This window comes from Canis lupus, chromosome 3 (genome assembly GCF_003254725.2).
Source record: "Canis lupus dingo isolate Sandy chromosome 3, ASM325472v2, whole genome shotgun sequence".
Classification (NCBI taxonomy): Eukaryota; Metazoa; Chordata; class Mammalia; order Carnivora; family Canidae; genus Canis; species Canis lupus.
Genome location: NC_064245.1, coordinates 18,012,806 through 18,029,447, shown reverse-complemented (window position 1 = coordinate 18,029,447; position 16,642 = coordinate 18,012,806). Strand labels below are relative to the sequence as shown.

General features: G+C 36.8%; 1 protein-coding gene and 1 long non-coding RNA gene across 2 annotated transcripts in view; one reads left to right on the top strand and one right to left on the bottom strand.

Annotated features, from left to right (window-relative positions):
* Positions 1 to 16,642, top strand: part of ADGRV1 (adhesion G protein-coupled receptor V1) — a 517,368-nt gene that overhangs the window by 265,549 nt on the left and 235,177 nt on the right. The gene's annotated exons all lie outside the window — the stretch shown is intronic.
* LOC118354252 (uncharacterized) lies at positions 10,113 to 13,785 on the bottom strand. Its single transcript, XR_007409720.1, has 2 exons — positions 13,619 to 13,785; positions 10,113 to 12,309 (listed from the first exon to the last, which is right to left on the bottom strand). It is a non-coding gene; the product is annotated as an uncharacterized LOC118354252 (long non-coding RNA).

The following is a 16,642-nucleotide window of genomic DNA, read 5'->3' as shown; positions in this document are numbered from 1 at the left end:
TGCTTTCTACCTTGATCTAGCCATTTTCACCTTCTATGCTTGGCTTATTTTTGTTAAGTGGTACAAATATTGAGTAACCTGTATTGACGTTGGCACACTTTCACAACCCGCCTGTGGCCTTTCTCCTCATTACCTTATCTGACACTCTTTAAACTGTATTTTTACAATTCTTGCACAACTGATTCTAGTGAAATAAAGAAGCTATCATTTTTAATCCCCTGTCTGCTTTTTTTTCTCACAGCGTAAGCTGTGGCTACTTCTGGGGTATCATTAGCAAGTTGAAAGCTGAGTATCACATTTTGGATTGTGGCCTCTTATGAGTCATTTGTCTTTTGAACAAGGTGTGTCCGATGTTGGAAAGAAATCATAGCAAAGTCTATGGAGTGCCAACAAGTTTTTCAAAAGGAGTTGCCACACCCAAACCTAAAGCATTTTTTCAACAGCTAAGATTAAGAGTAATTAACATTTAATATACCCCCACTTATATGTCCATTAAGTTACCATGAAAATTAACATTTTAGCCATGTGTGTCAGCACTCATTTAACTTATTTATCTTTCAAAGTTTGGTCTTTATTAGAACAGTCTTTTCTCAGCAGAGATCTTTGTTTTAGATTGACTGCTTTTCTATAAAGAGTAATCCTGCTCTATGGAGGCTGATGGTCTAGATGAACTGATGTCAACATCAGGTCTCCATTGTTCATTATGCAGAGAAGGCTCATTTGGGTAGTGAGGAAAAAGAGCTTAATGCTATGACCTTGTACGGATCATTGCTTTCAGAGCTGAAATCTCCTCCTAAGTCAGTATATTCTTTTAGAGATTACTTTTTTGTTGATATTTTGGTAGGAGGGGGAAATTCCTTGGTAGACCTGTCTTCTAAGACTCTAAAGTATAAAACAGAATTAAAATGTATTTTTTTAATCATTTGTTCACGTTTTCTGTTTGGGTAAAAGTAGCCATATTTTTTTACTATTATATGGTTTTCTATGAATATTTTTTAATGCGTAACTTGGGATTTAACATCCTTCTATGTACTTGAGAAAACGCTATCTGATGTATATAAAGTTAAAGAGTTGTTAAAGTATTTATTAGTGTTTTTGTATGAAGATAATTGTCCTAAGTCAAAAAGATAAACCCTATCATAAGTACGTACCCACATATTTGATGGGAAGCCTGTGAGGAAAGAGGGGGATGATGGAAAACATTGTCTTTTCTTGCACACTTAAAAGCAGCCTATTCCCTCCTTTGAGAGACTTTGCATGCATACTGTAAACCACTACAAAAATCCTTCATCATTCTGGCTGCTTACTTCAAAATCCAGTCTAGTTGATCAGTCTTGCAATTCCTGGAACTGGCACATTATTCAAGGTATTATCACTTCTTAACTCTAAGGGGAAAAAAGGCTCCCCCTTTTTTCTGCTCTTGATTCTTTAATTTCATTAACATAACTTGAGATTGCTTTAGCTCTTTTAGCTATAGGAAATAAATCATAAAGATAACTTTAGGTATTGAACAGTACAAATCATCTTTCACCTTGTCTGCTCTCCCTATGTTAGGTTTTTGAAATGTACGCAAGCTCCTGTGTGCAGTCTGGCTTGCATCCTTGTGGCTGTGCTGTTCTGCTCTGCATGAATGTACTGTGGCCTGTTAGTTCCTTCCTGTTTTGATGGACACTTGGATGCTTTCCACACTTTCGATCTTCCATGCAGTGTTTCTGGGACCCATGCAGCATAATGGTTAACAGACTCCAGAACTGGATTGCTTGTGTTTGTGGTTCCACCAATTATGCAACTTTGACAAGTTATAAACTATGCCTCAGTTTACTCATCTGTAAAATGCAGTACGTTTTCTAGGGGGTAGGTATGTTATGAGCATAATAGAGTAAAAACACAGGAAGGACTCAGCAGTGCCTGATGCTTGGGGGCATGGTACAAGTATTGGCTGTTACATTTGTTAACACAATCCTTTTCCATGCTTCCTGAGGTATTTAAGTGTGACACTTTCTCTTGGGTAAATACCTAGAAGGGTAATTTCTGGGCCATAGCATAGGAATACCTTCAATTTTACTAAAATAAATAAATAAATAAATTATTCTCTGAAGACATTGTACCAACTTATATCTGTGGTACATAAGTTGCTTTTTGTCCTCCACGTCAAGTCTGTTGTCAGACTTCTAATTTTTTTCAGTCTGGTGGGTGACAGAGTAGCTCTCTGTTACTTTAATTGACATCCCCTAATAATTGTCCTTTCTGGGAATGCCTTTAATGTTCTTTGCTTAAAACAAAACATACAATACTGTATTCCAGCATATGAAATTAAAATATAAAGAAACTCACTTTTTACCTCTAGGAGGAAGTGACAGAAGAATAAGATTTATCTGTACCTGTAAAATTTTATTTCTTTAAACAACAAAAATTTGAAGAAAATTTGGAAAAATGTTTATTTCTTATATTTCCTACTCTTATGAGGAGTAGCTGGTTATATTTTTTATTATTTTATATATTATTTATATTACATATAAATAATGTATAAATAATGCATTATGTTGTCATTTTCATAATGTTTTCAATATTTCATAATTTTTAAAAATCAATTTAGGTTTCATTATCAAGCTAGGGAATCATGTTTGGGATTCAGCAATTAAAAAGGGATAGCAATATTTTAAATATATTTGATTAAGAAAATTAGTATGCACATGTTACTATAAGGAAACCAATTACTTGCAGGTAACATTTTAATCATAAAAGTGTAAATGGTAGAATTAAAATAATAATAGCATCCCATTTATTTTTTTTAAAAGATGGAAAATATATTTGGAGAGAAAATTCTCCAGCTTCATGACAATAGAGGATGATTATGGTGTGACAATATAATAAAATATCATATAGGATATTATATTTTAAATGTTTTACTGAATATGTTATGAAAATTATGTCAGTAAAACTTTACTTGAATATTATATAAAAGTACCATTTTTCTTAATCTTAGAATGATTTCTATTTTCGGTGTCTTTTAACCTATTTTAGGTTAAATGTGATGTTATTGCCAATATAAGGAGGCAAATGGCATAAACCCATCTGCTGTCATTGTTTATGTATGTATATAATATTTAATTTGGCATGCAGTGCTATCTTTAATAATTACTTAATTTAATTAACATGGGAACCTTGATTTTAACATGGGCAAATGATATATATGATTATATCATCTATAATAGATAGTTTTCTTATTTACATTGAAAAGTTATGAGTTCACAGCAAAAAATGCAACTTTAATTTTACCCATTAGGATTTAAAAGCTAAAGGGTCAATTTTCCTGGACAGTGTTGACTAGAATTTAAGTTTTTGAGGAAAGTATCAGGTAATCTTTTGTGGATTTAAAAAATCGTTATGGATGGATCTGTTCAATTCCTGTGCTTTGAAGTTCTCACTATATTTCTCAACATGTTTCCCATAATGAATTTTAATATTTAAGAAGATCCTTGATTTGATTATACTAGTACTCTGATTCAGATTTTCCAACACAGATTATATTAGTTTATGAAACATTTCAGGGATAAAAGGATAGAATAATATGTAATGAAACTATTGGTTTCTTAATTTTCTAGATCCCAAAGTAACAAAGTCTAATAACATTCAGACCTGGCAATTTGAAATTTATGGCAATTTGAAAATTAGGTAAATTGTGGATACAGTAGTCAGATTTTTTTTAAAGATTTTATTTATGTATTTGAGAGGGAGAGTGAGTGAGTGAGTGTGGAGTGAGGAGCAAAGGGAAAAGCGGACTTCCCAATAAGCAGGTAGCCCAATGCAGGGCTCGATGCCGGGACTCTGGAATCATGACCTGAGCCAAAGGCAAATGCTTAACCAACTGAGCCACTAACACACCCCTACAGTAGTCAGATAGTTTAAAATAACTATATTGGTGCACCTGGGTGGCTCAGTCGGTTAAGTGTCCGACTCTTGGTTTCAGCTCAGGTCATGATCTCATGGGTCATGAGACTGAGTCCACATCAGGCTCTGTACTCAGCGGGGAGTTTGCTTAAAGATTCTCTCTCTTTGCCCCTCCTCTCTCTCTTTCTCTCTCTCTCTGTCTCTCTCAAATAAATAAATCTTTTAAAAATTTTTTAAAAATTAAAACATCTATATTGAAGCATATTTGAAAAAATGTATACACATTTAAAGTGTACAGTTTGATCAGTTTTGACACGTATGTACACCTGTAAAATCATCAATACAATCAATATTGTGAACATACCCATCACCTCCCCAAATTTCCTCTCACCTTCTGGTAATCCTTCACCTCACTCCCTCATTTCCAGCCCAACCACTGATCTCTTTCCTCTCACAAAAGATGAATTTGTATCTTCTAGACTTTTACATATTTTTTTTGTATGTTAACACCATTCATTAATACTGCACAGGTAAATTCCAAACCAGGATATAAAAGTATTAGACACTAAGTCTAAGTAATTCTTACATACTCATTCTTTCCTTAAGAAATGTCCAAAACACAGCTTATTTCTAACTATAATCTTCAATCAAAACTTAGCCAGTTGACTTTGGCTTTTGGCCATCATGGGATAAGACGGCAGCTAAATTACAAGAGGATGTTTGTATTGGTTACCTATTGCTGCATAACAAATTATACCACAACTTAGCAGTTTAAATGACAGACATTTAATTCTGAAGGTCAGAAATGCAAGAGTGGCTTTGTTGGGTGATTTTGGCCCAGGTTGTTTCATGATGTTGCAGTCACATGATTGGTGAGGGCTACAATGCTTGACCTCACTAAAAATTCTCTTCCCAAGATGGCTTACTCATATGCCCAGTGGCCAAAGGCCAAATTCCTCACTGATATATTGTCAGAAGGCCTCAGACCCTCATGTTTTGGCCTTTTTCTGGGTTTGTTCAACATAGTGTTGAGCTTCCTGCAGAAAGAATGCTACAAGAGAGAGAATGAGCATGATCAAAATGAAAACTGAATTATGTTGGAAGTCATATACCATTTATTCTCCCAAATTCTGCTGTCACTCAGAACAATCCTGGTTCACTCTGGGAGGGGACTACACACCTGATTTACTGTAGGATCTGGATGTTATTGAGGCCATTTTGAAGGCTAGCTACCAAATATATTTAGGCTATTTAAAATCAAGTTTTAAGACTTGTATAATCAACCCATAAATCCACATTAGCCATTTGCCTAAAATTTATGGGCTGATTACATAAGTCTTACAATTTATTGAATAATAATTTTAAAAGCATTATTTACTTAACACTTTATTACCAGCATTTGAAAGTAACAATACTGCATTTCCTTGAAATGCCCTCTATAGGGGCGCCTGGGTGGTTCATTGGTTGAGCATCTGCCTTTGGCTTAGGGCATGATCCCGGGGTCCTGAGATTGAGTCCCACATCAGGCTCCCCACAGTGAGTCTGCTTATCCCTCTGCTTATATCTCTGCCTCTGTGTGTCTGTCATGAATAAATAAATAATATCTTAAAAAAAAAAAAAAAAGAAATGTCCTCTATATTGTGGTGCCTGACTGGCTCAGTTGGTAAAAAATGCGACTCTTGATCTTAGGGTCATGGAGTCAAGCTCCACATTGGGGGGTAAAGATTACTTAAAAATAAAACCTTTAATAGATAAATATCTGTATTTTAAGAACTTTCTGTTAAATCTGATAGATTTCATCCTTCAGTGTGTACGTGTTTAGTAGGTATATAAGTATTTATGAGAGTTTCAGAACAAAAGATAACCATCTGTATCAGTTAAACCTTAAGCATATTATAAAAGAATCTGAATCTATTATATGTAGTTTTATTCTCAAAAATTAGGGGATCCCTGGGTGGCGCAGTGGTTTAGCACCTGCCTTTGGCCCAGGGCGCGATCCTGGAGACCCGGGATCGACTCCCACGTCGGGCTCCCAGTGCATGGAGCCTGCTTCTCCCTCTGCCTATGTCTCTACCTCTCTCTCTATCTCTGTGTGACTATCATAAAAAAAAAAAAGTTATACTCAAAAATTAATAATAAGGGGGGACACCTCGGTGTTTCAGCAGTTGAGCGTCTGCCTTTGGCTCAGGGCGTGATCCCAGGGTTCTGGGATCGAGTTCCGCATCAGGCTCCTGGTGAGGAGCCTGCTTCTCCCTCTGCCTGTGTCTCTGCCTCTCTGTTTCTGTGCTCTAATGAATAAATAAATAAAATATTTTTTAAAAAAAGAATTAATAAGGGGCACACCCGGGTGGCTCAGTTGGGTAAGCATCAGACTCATGATTTCGGCTCAGGTCAGTCATGATCTCAGGGATCGAGCCTCACTTGGGCTATATGCTGGGCATGCAGCCTGCTTAAAATTCTCTTTCCCTTTCCCTCTGCCCCTCACCCATGCTCATGCACATGTGCATGTTCTCTGTCTCTCTCTCTCTAAATAAAAAAATAAACAATGTTAAGAAAGATCAGCTAATTCAATGTTTATTTTTCACAAGTTCTACTGTAGCAAAAAGTTGTTCTTATGGAGATTGTTATTATTCACACTTCTCAATGCATTTCCAATATTTTAGGTGTAGATGCATTTTTAAAATTCTTCACCAGTGTTGCTTTGAAAACTGGTATGAGGAGACATAAAAAGGAGGATTTGAATGTAAAAATAAATCCCACTTAGAAATTCAGTATACTTTTAAAAGATCATCTAAAGCTAAATTATAGCTTATACTTAAACTCTAATGAAGACTCAAAATATTAATAGATGTTCTCCTATATTACTAGTAATAGAGTATGTGACTCAAAATAAGCCCCCATTGCAAACAATGAAAACTAAATTGAGCACAGCATCAAAAATCTGGCAGTAAAATCACTTTGCCCCACCCTGTAGCACATGCTGTTCCCAAGGAAGAAGCAGTATGTTCTAAGGCTTAAGGTTTGGCAAAGGTTCTCATCATTCTCAGACCTCCTTCAAACTCCCAGATCTGTATTCAATTTCATTATTCTTTTCATACCCCTGCCTTCCCCCATCTGCTCTTGCTGATCACTTTACAAAACATCAGGAATACCTGCACAATTTAATGTAATTTTAATTGCACCCATAACACAGCAGGATATAAAATGAGTTGGTGAACTAGCTTGCCTTTGCTTAGTGAGTTGAAGACTTCTAAGGGTAGTGGGGGCCACTGTATGTTGGCTGACAAAACTCAGTAGCTTAATAAGCTTTGACTGTTCCCTTTCCGAGATAATTCTTTATTTCCCTGATATTTCATGACTTTGTTAAGAGTGCATCAGTCTGACACTGCAAGGCACATTGACCTCTCAGACTCCATCAGGCTCCCTGAGTGTAACTGGCATAGCACCCAGATATGGGCATAGCACATGACAGGGTGCAGGGTCCCAGGTATCTATTCCCAAGAACAATTGTGGAACCTAATTTATTATTTACCTTGAATTTCTTCAAGATAATTTTTAAACGATTATTTATTTATTTATTCATGAGAGACACAGAGGGAGAGCCCGATGTGGGACTTGATCACAGGATTCCTGGATCACACACGGAGCCTAACTGCTGAGGTACCCAGGTATCCCCTTCAGATAAATTTTAATTAAATTAGGAATGTCAGTATTAAGAAGCAAGGTCTTGTTTCCTAAATTTGGTCCTTAAATCAGAATGCTTCCATTCATTACATTAATCAGTATTTATTGAGTTTCCAATAAAGGCCAAGTGACCATGTTCACAGTGGTAAACAGGAAAAGGCAAGGTTTCTACTCTGAGTATAAAATACCTTAGCATTTGACACTGACATAAGGGGGTAAATAAACACACATCAGGTAGTAGTGAGTGTTATGGTCAAAATCAGTTGGAGGGATTTGCCGTTACAGAAGGCATCATTGTGGAAATGACATGTGAACTGAGAGGAAATGCAAAAATTGAGCCAGGAATGTTTGAGGCAGAGAAAATAGAAAGTGCAAAGGAAGGCCCAGAGGCTAGAACAAGCTTGAAATGCTTGAGAAACAGATAGGACAGGATAACCATCACTTAGTGTACAAGATAGGAAGCCTTAGAAAATGGGGTTAAGAGGTAGGCAGGGCCTTGGCATAGCATGTCTTTAAATTTTTAAATTTATTTTCTTTTTTCTCAGTTTAGTAAAATACATAGACCATCTGCCTCTTTGTAACAGAGTAAAATTTCACATTAAAGGACTAGCTGCTGAACATGTCATTGTTTTGGCTACTTATATTTGAAATAACTTAATTTGCTGATGATGTCTCCAGTTTGAGAGATGTAGTATAAATAACATGGAGCTTACAGCCAAGATCATGTAAGGCATTGGTAAGCAAGCAGGAGTAACATATCAATAAGATAGTATCTACACTTTGCCTTAATTGAATACTGCATTTATCTATTAATTTTATGCAAATAGTTGAACTGGAAGCTGTTTTGTTTATAGATTTGTACTCTTATTAGAATGAGATGTGCTGTCCTATATCTAGGCTTAGGAGTGCCTATAGGGTTGCAGATAAGTCTTTGAACGCCAGCTTCTAAATGGTGGACTATCAGTCAAACTAAATGGATTTACTGCAGTTGAAAATGTAAATTGTTGGAATATATATATAGTCATATAAAATATTTTGTTTTTGAGAGAGATGAGACAGAGGGAACACGAGTAGGGGCAGGGGACAAAGGAAGAGGGAGAAACAGGCTCTCCAAGGGAGCTCTACACGCTACAGGGAGCCTGACACAGGGCTTGACTCAGGACTCCAAGTGGGGCTCCATCTCAGAACTCAAGAACATGACTTTCACCAAAGGCAGATTGTTAAGTGATGGAGCTACCCAGGCACCCCAAGGAATATATACTTTTTTAAACTACCGTGAATTAGTTTAAATGCAGTAGATCTGACATTTCTGAGATATTTCAAAGTCTAAGGAAAGAAATTTATCCCTTTATGTTTCTTGAACTAAATTTCTCCTGAAGTGATAAAATTTAAAATCTGATGTTGCAGCAAATTATTCGCTACTTAGTGTCTAAACATTGGGGTTCATTCTTCAGAATTGAGACAACTGACAACCATTCAGTGTATTTGGTCCTTGACTGCTATGTTTTTATCTTTATGATTTCAATATATATAAATATTAGAAGTGAAACTAGCATAGTAAAGTAAATATCCTTTGTGAGTGAAAAAAATAAGCAGTCTGATTTCTCAAGAAAAAACCTAAAATATATTCTTGTTAAGAACTTCTTGTCCTTACCAGCACAAAACAGTATTGAATGCACAAGGAGAGGACTGCCAGGGTGAAATGCCCCTTATGGTACAATCTTGTTGGCAAGCTGACCAACACAGGGTGTAGACTATGAAGGCCCAGGAAGCACAGACCTAAAGTTCAGACAGATTATGAAATTTGAGTCCCAGCTTTACAGAATGATTTCTTTTATGTGTATTTACTTCCAAAATAGCTACTTCTCATTAAGACTCCTTCATTTTCTGTCGTTTGTACCTGTGTTTTAAAGAGGAAGATGTCTTACCTGAGACAAATAGTATTGAATCCAGAATGCCCCTGAGCCAGCATGAAGTTTAGCACATTTAATATATATTTTGTATAAATATAAACATTTATAATATAAATTAAAAGTTAATTTTATAAGTTGAGTTCAGACAAATGAAAATTAACCTATGGAAGGAGAGATATCATATATATACCATTTATATCATATATAAATATGATGTACTGTCAGTGTTGATACAGAAACAGGAGATGTGTATTTTATAGCCTTACTTGCTATTTATTAATTTCATACCTGTTTCATCAACTATGAAATTTGAATAATATCCTGTTAAGTGTTCAGAATAGTAAAGTGTGGATGAACATATATATGTATGTAATTTTCATATGCTTTAGAATTAAATTCATTATATGAGGAGTCCATAAGTACCACAGGCTTATTAGCACAGTGCCTCACAAAATATCAGCATTCAGTATGTTAACTCTCATTGACAGCCAAGTTTTTCCTTTTGTATCCCCAAAAGGTACTTGGACATTTTGCATTCTACTATCTTAATAATATATCAGGACTAGATCAGCTTGAAAATAATTTTTTACCTATGTGCAGTTAGCAATCAGGAAAATAAAAAAGTGGGAGGAGGAGAGAAATACATTTATTTTCCTTTTTTAGGAGATCCCAGATGACGAAAATTTACTTGCCTCTACATTTACTGGCTTTATTCATCTGAACACACAAATATTCCTTCTTTGAAGGCTATTATTTTTGTCTCTAAGGCTCTCTTTGGCTCATATTTGCTTAGTAAGAGGTTAAGAAACTTTTTTCCCTTTAGAGAATGTGTAAATAGGATGGTGTGCTCATGTAGCTTAACACCATAGAATAAGGAAGCACAGCTTCAGGGACTCACTGTGACTTACTTAGCCTGTAGCAGTAGTGATGGAGGAGGTCAGAAGGTGGCTTGCCCTGTCTACTCAGCCCCTGCTGATTGACCTGAATCTGACTTTCCTGGGGTTGATTGCCTTTCCCTTTGCCTTAACCAGTTGCCTCCAGGCCCAGCGGGATCTTGAAAGTAAGACAGAGAATTTCAGGTGAACAAAATTGTTTGGCAAGTATTCTAAGAAACACTCTTGTGTAAGTGGGTGCAGCGTTACTTTTCCAAGTGCTTCGAGTTCCATTGTCACCTAGGTACATTCATATGCCTTAATCCCTGAGAACACTTCAGAGTGTTCATGTGACTTTCAAGTTGGTTTCCTTTTGTCATGGTTGACTAGCTGATGCTGAAAATCCTTTGCAGACAAAGAGAATGGATAACACGTTCTGTCTAGAATCAGAACATAAGAGTAGCCAATGACTTCAATCACTGAGCTTGGGCCAAGAAGTGGAGGATCTCAGCAATTCACCTTTGTTGGGTCCTCAGTGGTCATTTCATTGCTTTATGTGCTTAACATATTTTAATTTACCTCTTGCTTTTCAAGTTGGTCATCGAAATTTGTTTTTAAAGTCTGGTGAACAGACAAGTTCCACAGCTGAATTCCCTTAGTCAGCGTTGAGTCATTATTCTTCTCACTTTTGCAGCCATGTCATCATTGGGATTTGGGATTTGCTGAAACACTTCCCTCCGAACAAAAAGTTTCACAACTTCATGTAGGTTAGCATTTTCATTGTGTCTGATTTTTAGCATGCTCGATTAAGTTTAAATGCTGGTAACCAGTTGAAAGTAACCAAACCAAAGGAACTGGGAATAGTGTCACAGGTTCTTGGAAATCAGTTATGGTTAAAGATTAGAGCAGACTCTGCTGCTGCCTGTCTTTTTTATGTAAACATAAAGTTCAAAGGTCACACATGAATTGGAAAAAAAAGTATTTAGCTTCTGCAAAACTTTTTTCTTTTTTAACTCTTTCTTTAAATAGTTTCCTGATCATACCCTGTTTGCAAAATAAATGAAACAGTTGAACTTCCTGGATGCGGGTTTTAGCAGAAATAACATCAGACAGCGAACTTACTGGCAAATCAATCACAGTATTTTTCACCTGCAGTTGAAGATAGGCTGCTCTGTCCCAGGTCAACCACCAGACCTTGGAGATACTGTTTCTGGCCTTGAGTCTACTTAGGGAACAGATCACTCTCCGTACCTGTCTGAGGTTTTGTTCTCTACTCTATCTGGCCTTCAATAGGTAAACATCCCCTATGTGGCCAAAAGCAACAAAGTTGAGAAAACTTGGCTGAATCTGGAAACCTGTTATTAGTCTGTCTCTTCCCATACCAAGAGCCTACATTCTTGCTTGTTTCCCAGGGTCTAACTTCAGGCCCTGTTCTCTGCTGGCTGTGACCTCAGCACCTCTCTAATACAAGAATTCAGACTTTTGTCTCTCTGCCTCATTTCATCCTCTTTGCACCCTACTACTAATCTTTCCACTGCAGATACTTTTGGTTTCTCCTTTCTTTGAATGGACTTTTAGGTTTCTCCAGGCATGCTCTGCCCACCACCTGTACCTTCCAGATTTTTACTCTCCATCCCTTCCATACCCCTGCCACTTCCTTAATCTTAACTACTTCATTGAGCAGTCTGGTATCAAGAGTGAGCTTCTTGCATTTTAGCCTGTTGGAGTTTGAGCCAGCTAACCTTCTCCATCATCTAATGGACCTCACCAACTTCTACCTGGGGTGATGCCATCAGTTCTTTAGAAGAGGATACGGCTGGGGGCCTGGATGGCTCAGTCAGTTAAGCATCCGAGTCTTGATTCCGGCTCACATGGTGATCTCAGCTCAGTTCTTGATCTTAGGGTCATGAGTTTGAGTTCGAAACAGGGCTCTATGCTGAGTATGGAGCCTACTTGAAAAGAAAAAAAGAGAGAGAGTATGGCTTTGTGCTGATTGATCCTTCTGTTTTCTCTTCTTTGACTGACTATTCCATGTACTTTTTCACACCACAAATTTCATATTGGATAGACAGTATATATAAGAAGAACACACATACTTCTTTTATTTACTATTTGAGTAAAGTTATATCACCTAGTCCCTGTTTTAGATGTCACTCCACCAATCTTGTTTAATCTGTTAACATGGGATAGAGACTCAATGATAAATAGAGTGTAATAAATTTTACTAAACTGGAAGTAATACTTTAGAATGTCTGCTCTTAAACAGGAATATCTCCACTGAGATGAGGATTTAATAGTTCTCTGAAAAGCATTGCTTGGATGCCCAGACTTCTGCATATAGACTACTGCCATTCTTTTCTTTGATCTAAAGCCATGCTTCTCAGACTTTAATGCGAATATGATTTGTATACAAAATAAATAGACAAATATGTACCTTGAACTTTATAGGCAAAATCACCTTTGAAAATCCCTTTTGTTTGGCCCTTCACAGAGGGTTTTTTTTTTTTAATCATTTGCCAAGATTTAAAAATCAGGAAATTTAAACAGAAATCTATATTTTTACTTCAAAAAAAATTTAAACCTGATAGCACCACTACTTGCATTTCTTTGCAGCAATTATGAACCGGCTGCAGGGAACAGCTGCCTCTTGACATGAGTATGTGCTTGCTGGTTTGACAATTCCTGTCCTGCAGGCCTCACTCACTTACATTAGCTATTGGGCCTTATAGGCATATGCATTTGTGATCCTTGTTTTAAAAGGAGAAGAATTAAAACATACAAAAAATTACAAAGAAAAAAATAATGGTCTTATATTACCACCACCCAGAATAATGTTAGGTTTTGGGAAACTTACTTTCAGGGATCCCCACCCCCCAGCCCCATCCAACAAACACCATTTTCCACCTGCAGAAATTATTAGAATGGGCAGGAGTTAATTTCTCCCCCAGCAAGTCCCCTCATTCTTAAAGATTTTGCTACTTTGTCCCTCAGGAGATGTAACAATTTCAAGTTTGCAAAGTCTAGTCACTTTGGGACAAGAACATTAGACTTCCTCCAAATCAGGGACTTTCCTGGTTCCTAGTTACGGATTCTTTTTGGACACTAGGCCCAAGCAGAAAACATGATTGTCAGTTGATTTCATAGTGGTTTAAATGAGACAAAGGCACAGTTGTAAGTACTTTTAACAGGTTAAATTATGATTATTCATAAATGGGGAACATTTCAAGGCAGTTAGATTTGCCTTAGTTCTGACCTTACCTGTATAGGAAGGTATATTTTTCAGATTCTGGCCAGGTTCAGACCAATGGAAGTAAGTGAATACAGTCAAGTATTCATCTAGACCAAAGTTGAGAAATTCAGCTACCTTCCTCATGTGGTGTGATATCTCTAGCCCCACCTCTATTGCCTTCAAACCTTTGTACCAAAGAGCTCTCCCCTTGGGAATGAGTGTGAACCCATCTGACTTTTGCTCAGACTACTTACATAATTATCAGCTTCTGATTTGTAGTTGCTTTGGATTTTAGCAGTTCAATCATACTCAGAGGATTAGGATGCAAATAGTTTTTTAAATTAGAATTTAGGCTGTTTTGTTTTCTTCCAAGAGATAATTTGATCCAATATATGGCTGTGATATGTAAACAAATGTATGATAAGGATGTAAAATATATTTTCCAAGGAGATAAAGTATAGAGTTCAAAACTTTGGTCTTTAATTAGTGTTCAGCTGATGTCAATATATTCCTTCCTAAACATATGCATTGTCCCAGAAAAATCACAGATTAGATAGAATTCTGTGAAGATAGAATTCAGGAAGCCTCACCATGTCATAGCATGGTTTCTGTGGGAAAGTACACTCTGTGAAACACATATTAGAAAAGAAAACAAGGATGCTGGGAATCTGACTTTCTTATTCAGCCACAACCCTAGAGCGTGGTCTATGTGACAGTCATTTGTGGTGATAGATGCCCACAGAGTCTAGTGTTCTTGTTGTTCACACCTTGCAACTCAGGCTAGAGCCCTCTCCCCTCCACTTTTCCTAGCTCCATGAAGTATATTTGGCACATTTTGGCACCTGCAACCCATCTCTATCCCTATTTCTCTCTCTCTCTCTCCCTCTCTTTCTCTCTCTCTCTCCCCCCCCCCCCCCCACCATTCTCTTCTGTTTGTTCCCACGTGTGCAGTATTGGTGAACTTCAGAAAGAATGTATTCACTTACAGCAATAGGCCATTTCCGTTTGTCTTTCTGTAACAAATGCTTATTGTTCTTATCTTAAAGATGAATTTGAAAATCCATTGTTTGTCTATAATCAGGTAAATCACCATTGTTATTATTCCCAAATATACATTTCTATAATTCAATGCTAATAGCAAATTCTCCTAAGAGAGGACACAAGATTAAGCAGTGTCTGTACACAGCCCAGTTTCAGTGTTACATGAAATTGCAGGTAACTGGGATTTTGCTTTGAAAACCAGCAGGAAGTCCAGTACAGCCAAGTTAGGGAACAGAGGGGATGGATGGAGAAGTAGAGGGCAGATAATGTAATGTCTGTTTGCTTATGATAAACAGTTTTTGTATCATTCTGAACGTGATAAGTCATTATAAAGTTTTGGCTGCTGGGTGGTGGATGGGTTGTGGTGAATAGTAGGTGGTGGGAACAGTGAACACAAACAATGAAGACAGCTTTGCTAGAGTCCAGGGGAAAGATAGTGATGGCTTGGACTAGGGGGTTGGTAGCCAGGAGAAAAGGTTTCGGGTCGGCACTGAATTTTGAAAGTAAAGCCAACAGGATTTGCTGCTGGATTGGATGTTGCCTGTGCGAGAAAAAGAGGAGTCCAAGAGGACCCCAAATTTCAGTCATGCAGTCTTTACTGATTCCTTGCCTTCTACACATCAGTTATCCAAGTCATTTCCCCCTTTCAGAAATCAACTGTAAGCCCTACTCTATTCCTTACTCACTTCTCATCTTTTCTCTCACCATCTACCTCTGGAAACTTACAGATTATACCTGTTTTGTGAACTTTCTAACAGATTTTGAAATCCTTGATCTTTCATCAAACTCTTCTGATTGACCAAAGACCACACTCTTTCCACATAGTTTATTCAGTTGGGAGGAAGAGTTTCCATAGCTGTTCTGTCCTCAGCCCAGGTACCTATGTTGCCTCCTGGCTACAGTGCTCTACCTTTTAATTGAGAAATACTAGTGCCTCATGTCCATTTATATATTTGCTCTGCATGTTTAATTCCATATTTTAATATGTTCATCCATGTAAGAGTCTGTTTTGATTTTTAACACTTAGAGGGCAATTCCTGCCTTCCTTATACAGTTAGGTTCAGAATAAATATTTTTTAAGTGATGAGAACATTTCAATTCCAATGTAGTGGCTAGTGGCTTGTTTGGTAGGAATTTTAATCACACGTTCAGTATGAATCAGTCTCTTTTCTCCTCACATTTTAAAGTGATGTTGTACCTGGGTTTTTCTGAAGGCAGCACTTTGCTTTCAGTTTTCAAGGACTGGCCTTTGAAAATTCCGTAAACCACACTGAGTTTACAAGCTCTCTGTTATGCCAACATCATACCTTTGCCATTCTACTACGTGCAACACCTATTTCCCAATATTGGAAAGTCACTTTTGTGTTAGAAACTCTTTGAAAAAGGATGGGAAAATCCTTAATTTAGGGGAAAAGTGATATCCCATTTGCTAGTAATAAATCTAGAATTTTCATCAAGCTGACTTTAATAATATGTTTTTATGAACCATGTTTAGCAACGGGAATTAATTTCCTTTGAGTATCACCATGGACTTTTAGAAACCAAGAATGATTTATTTGCTTTGTGCCTAAGATTAACCAAGTTAAGAATGGAAAAATCCTATTAGATCATAAGAGACTGTTCCCTTCCCCACTGCAGGATTATGTGCTACAGTATATTTCCTAATCTTTGTTCTTTTTAATAACATTCTTCCTGTATTCATTTGAAAGTCATTACCCCAAAATATTTCCATGAAATTATGTTGTGCATGATTTCAGATAAATTTCTTATGTTTGTTTTACAATACACACCAAAGTTTATTTTTTTAAATATTGAGCAATATTTATCTCTTTCAAATGAGACAATCATACTAGCTCTCTACAAGTTTAAGTAATAACAGTATTTTCTTGTACTTGAGTAACTTGCACTATAATTTTGGAATAGTGATATTTTGTTTGGAACACACTGTGGACTATGTGTCATTTGTCAGATATACTTTACAAAGATATTAGAATGTGCCCTAAATGGAGAAG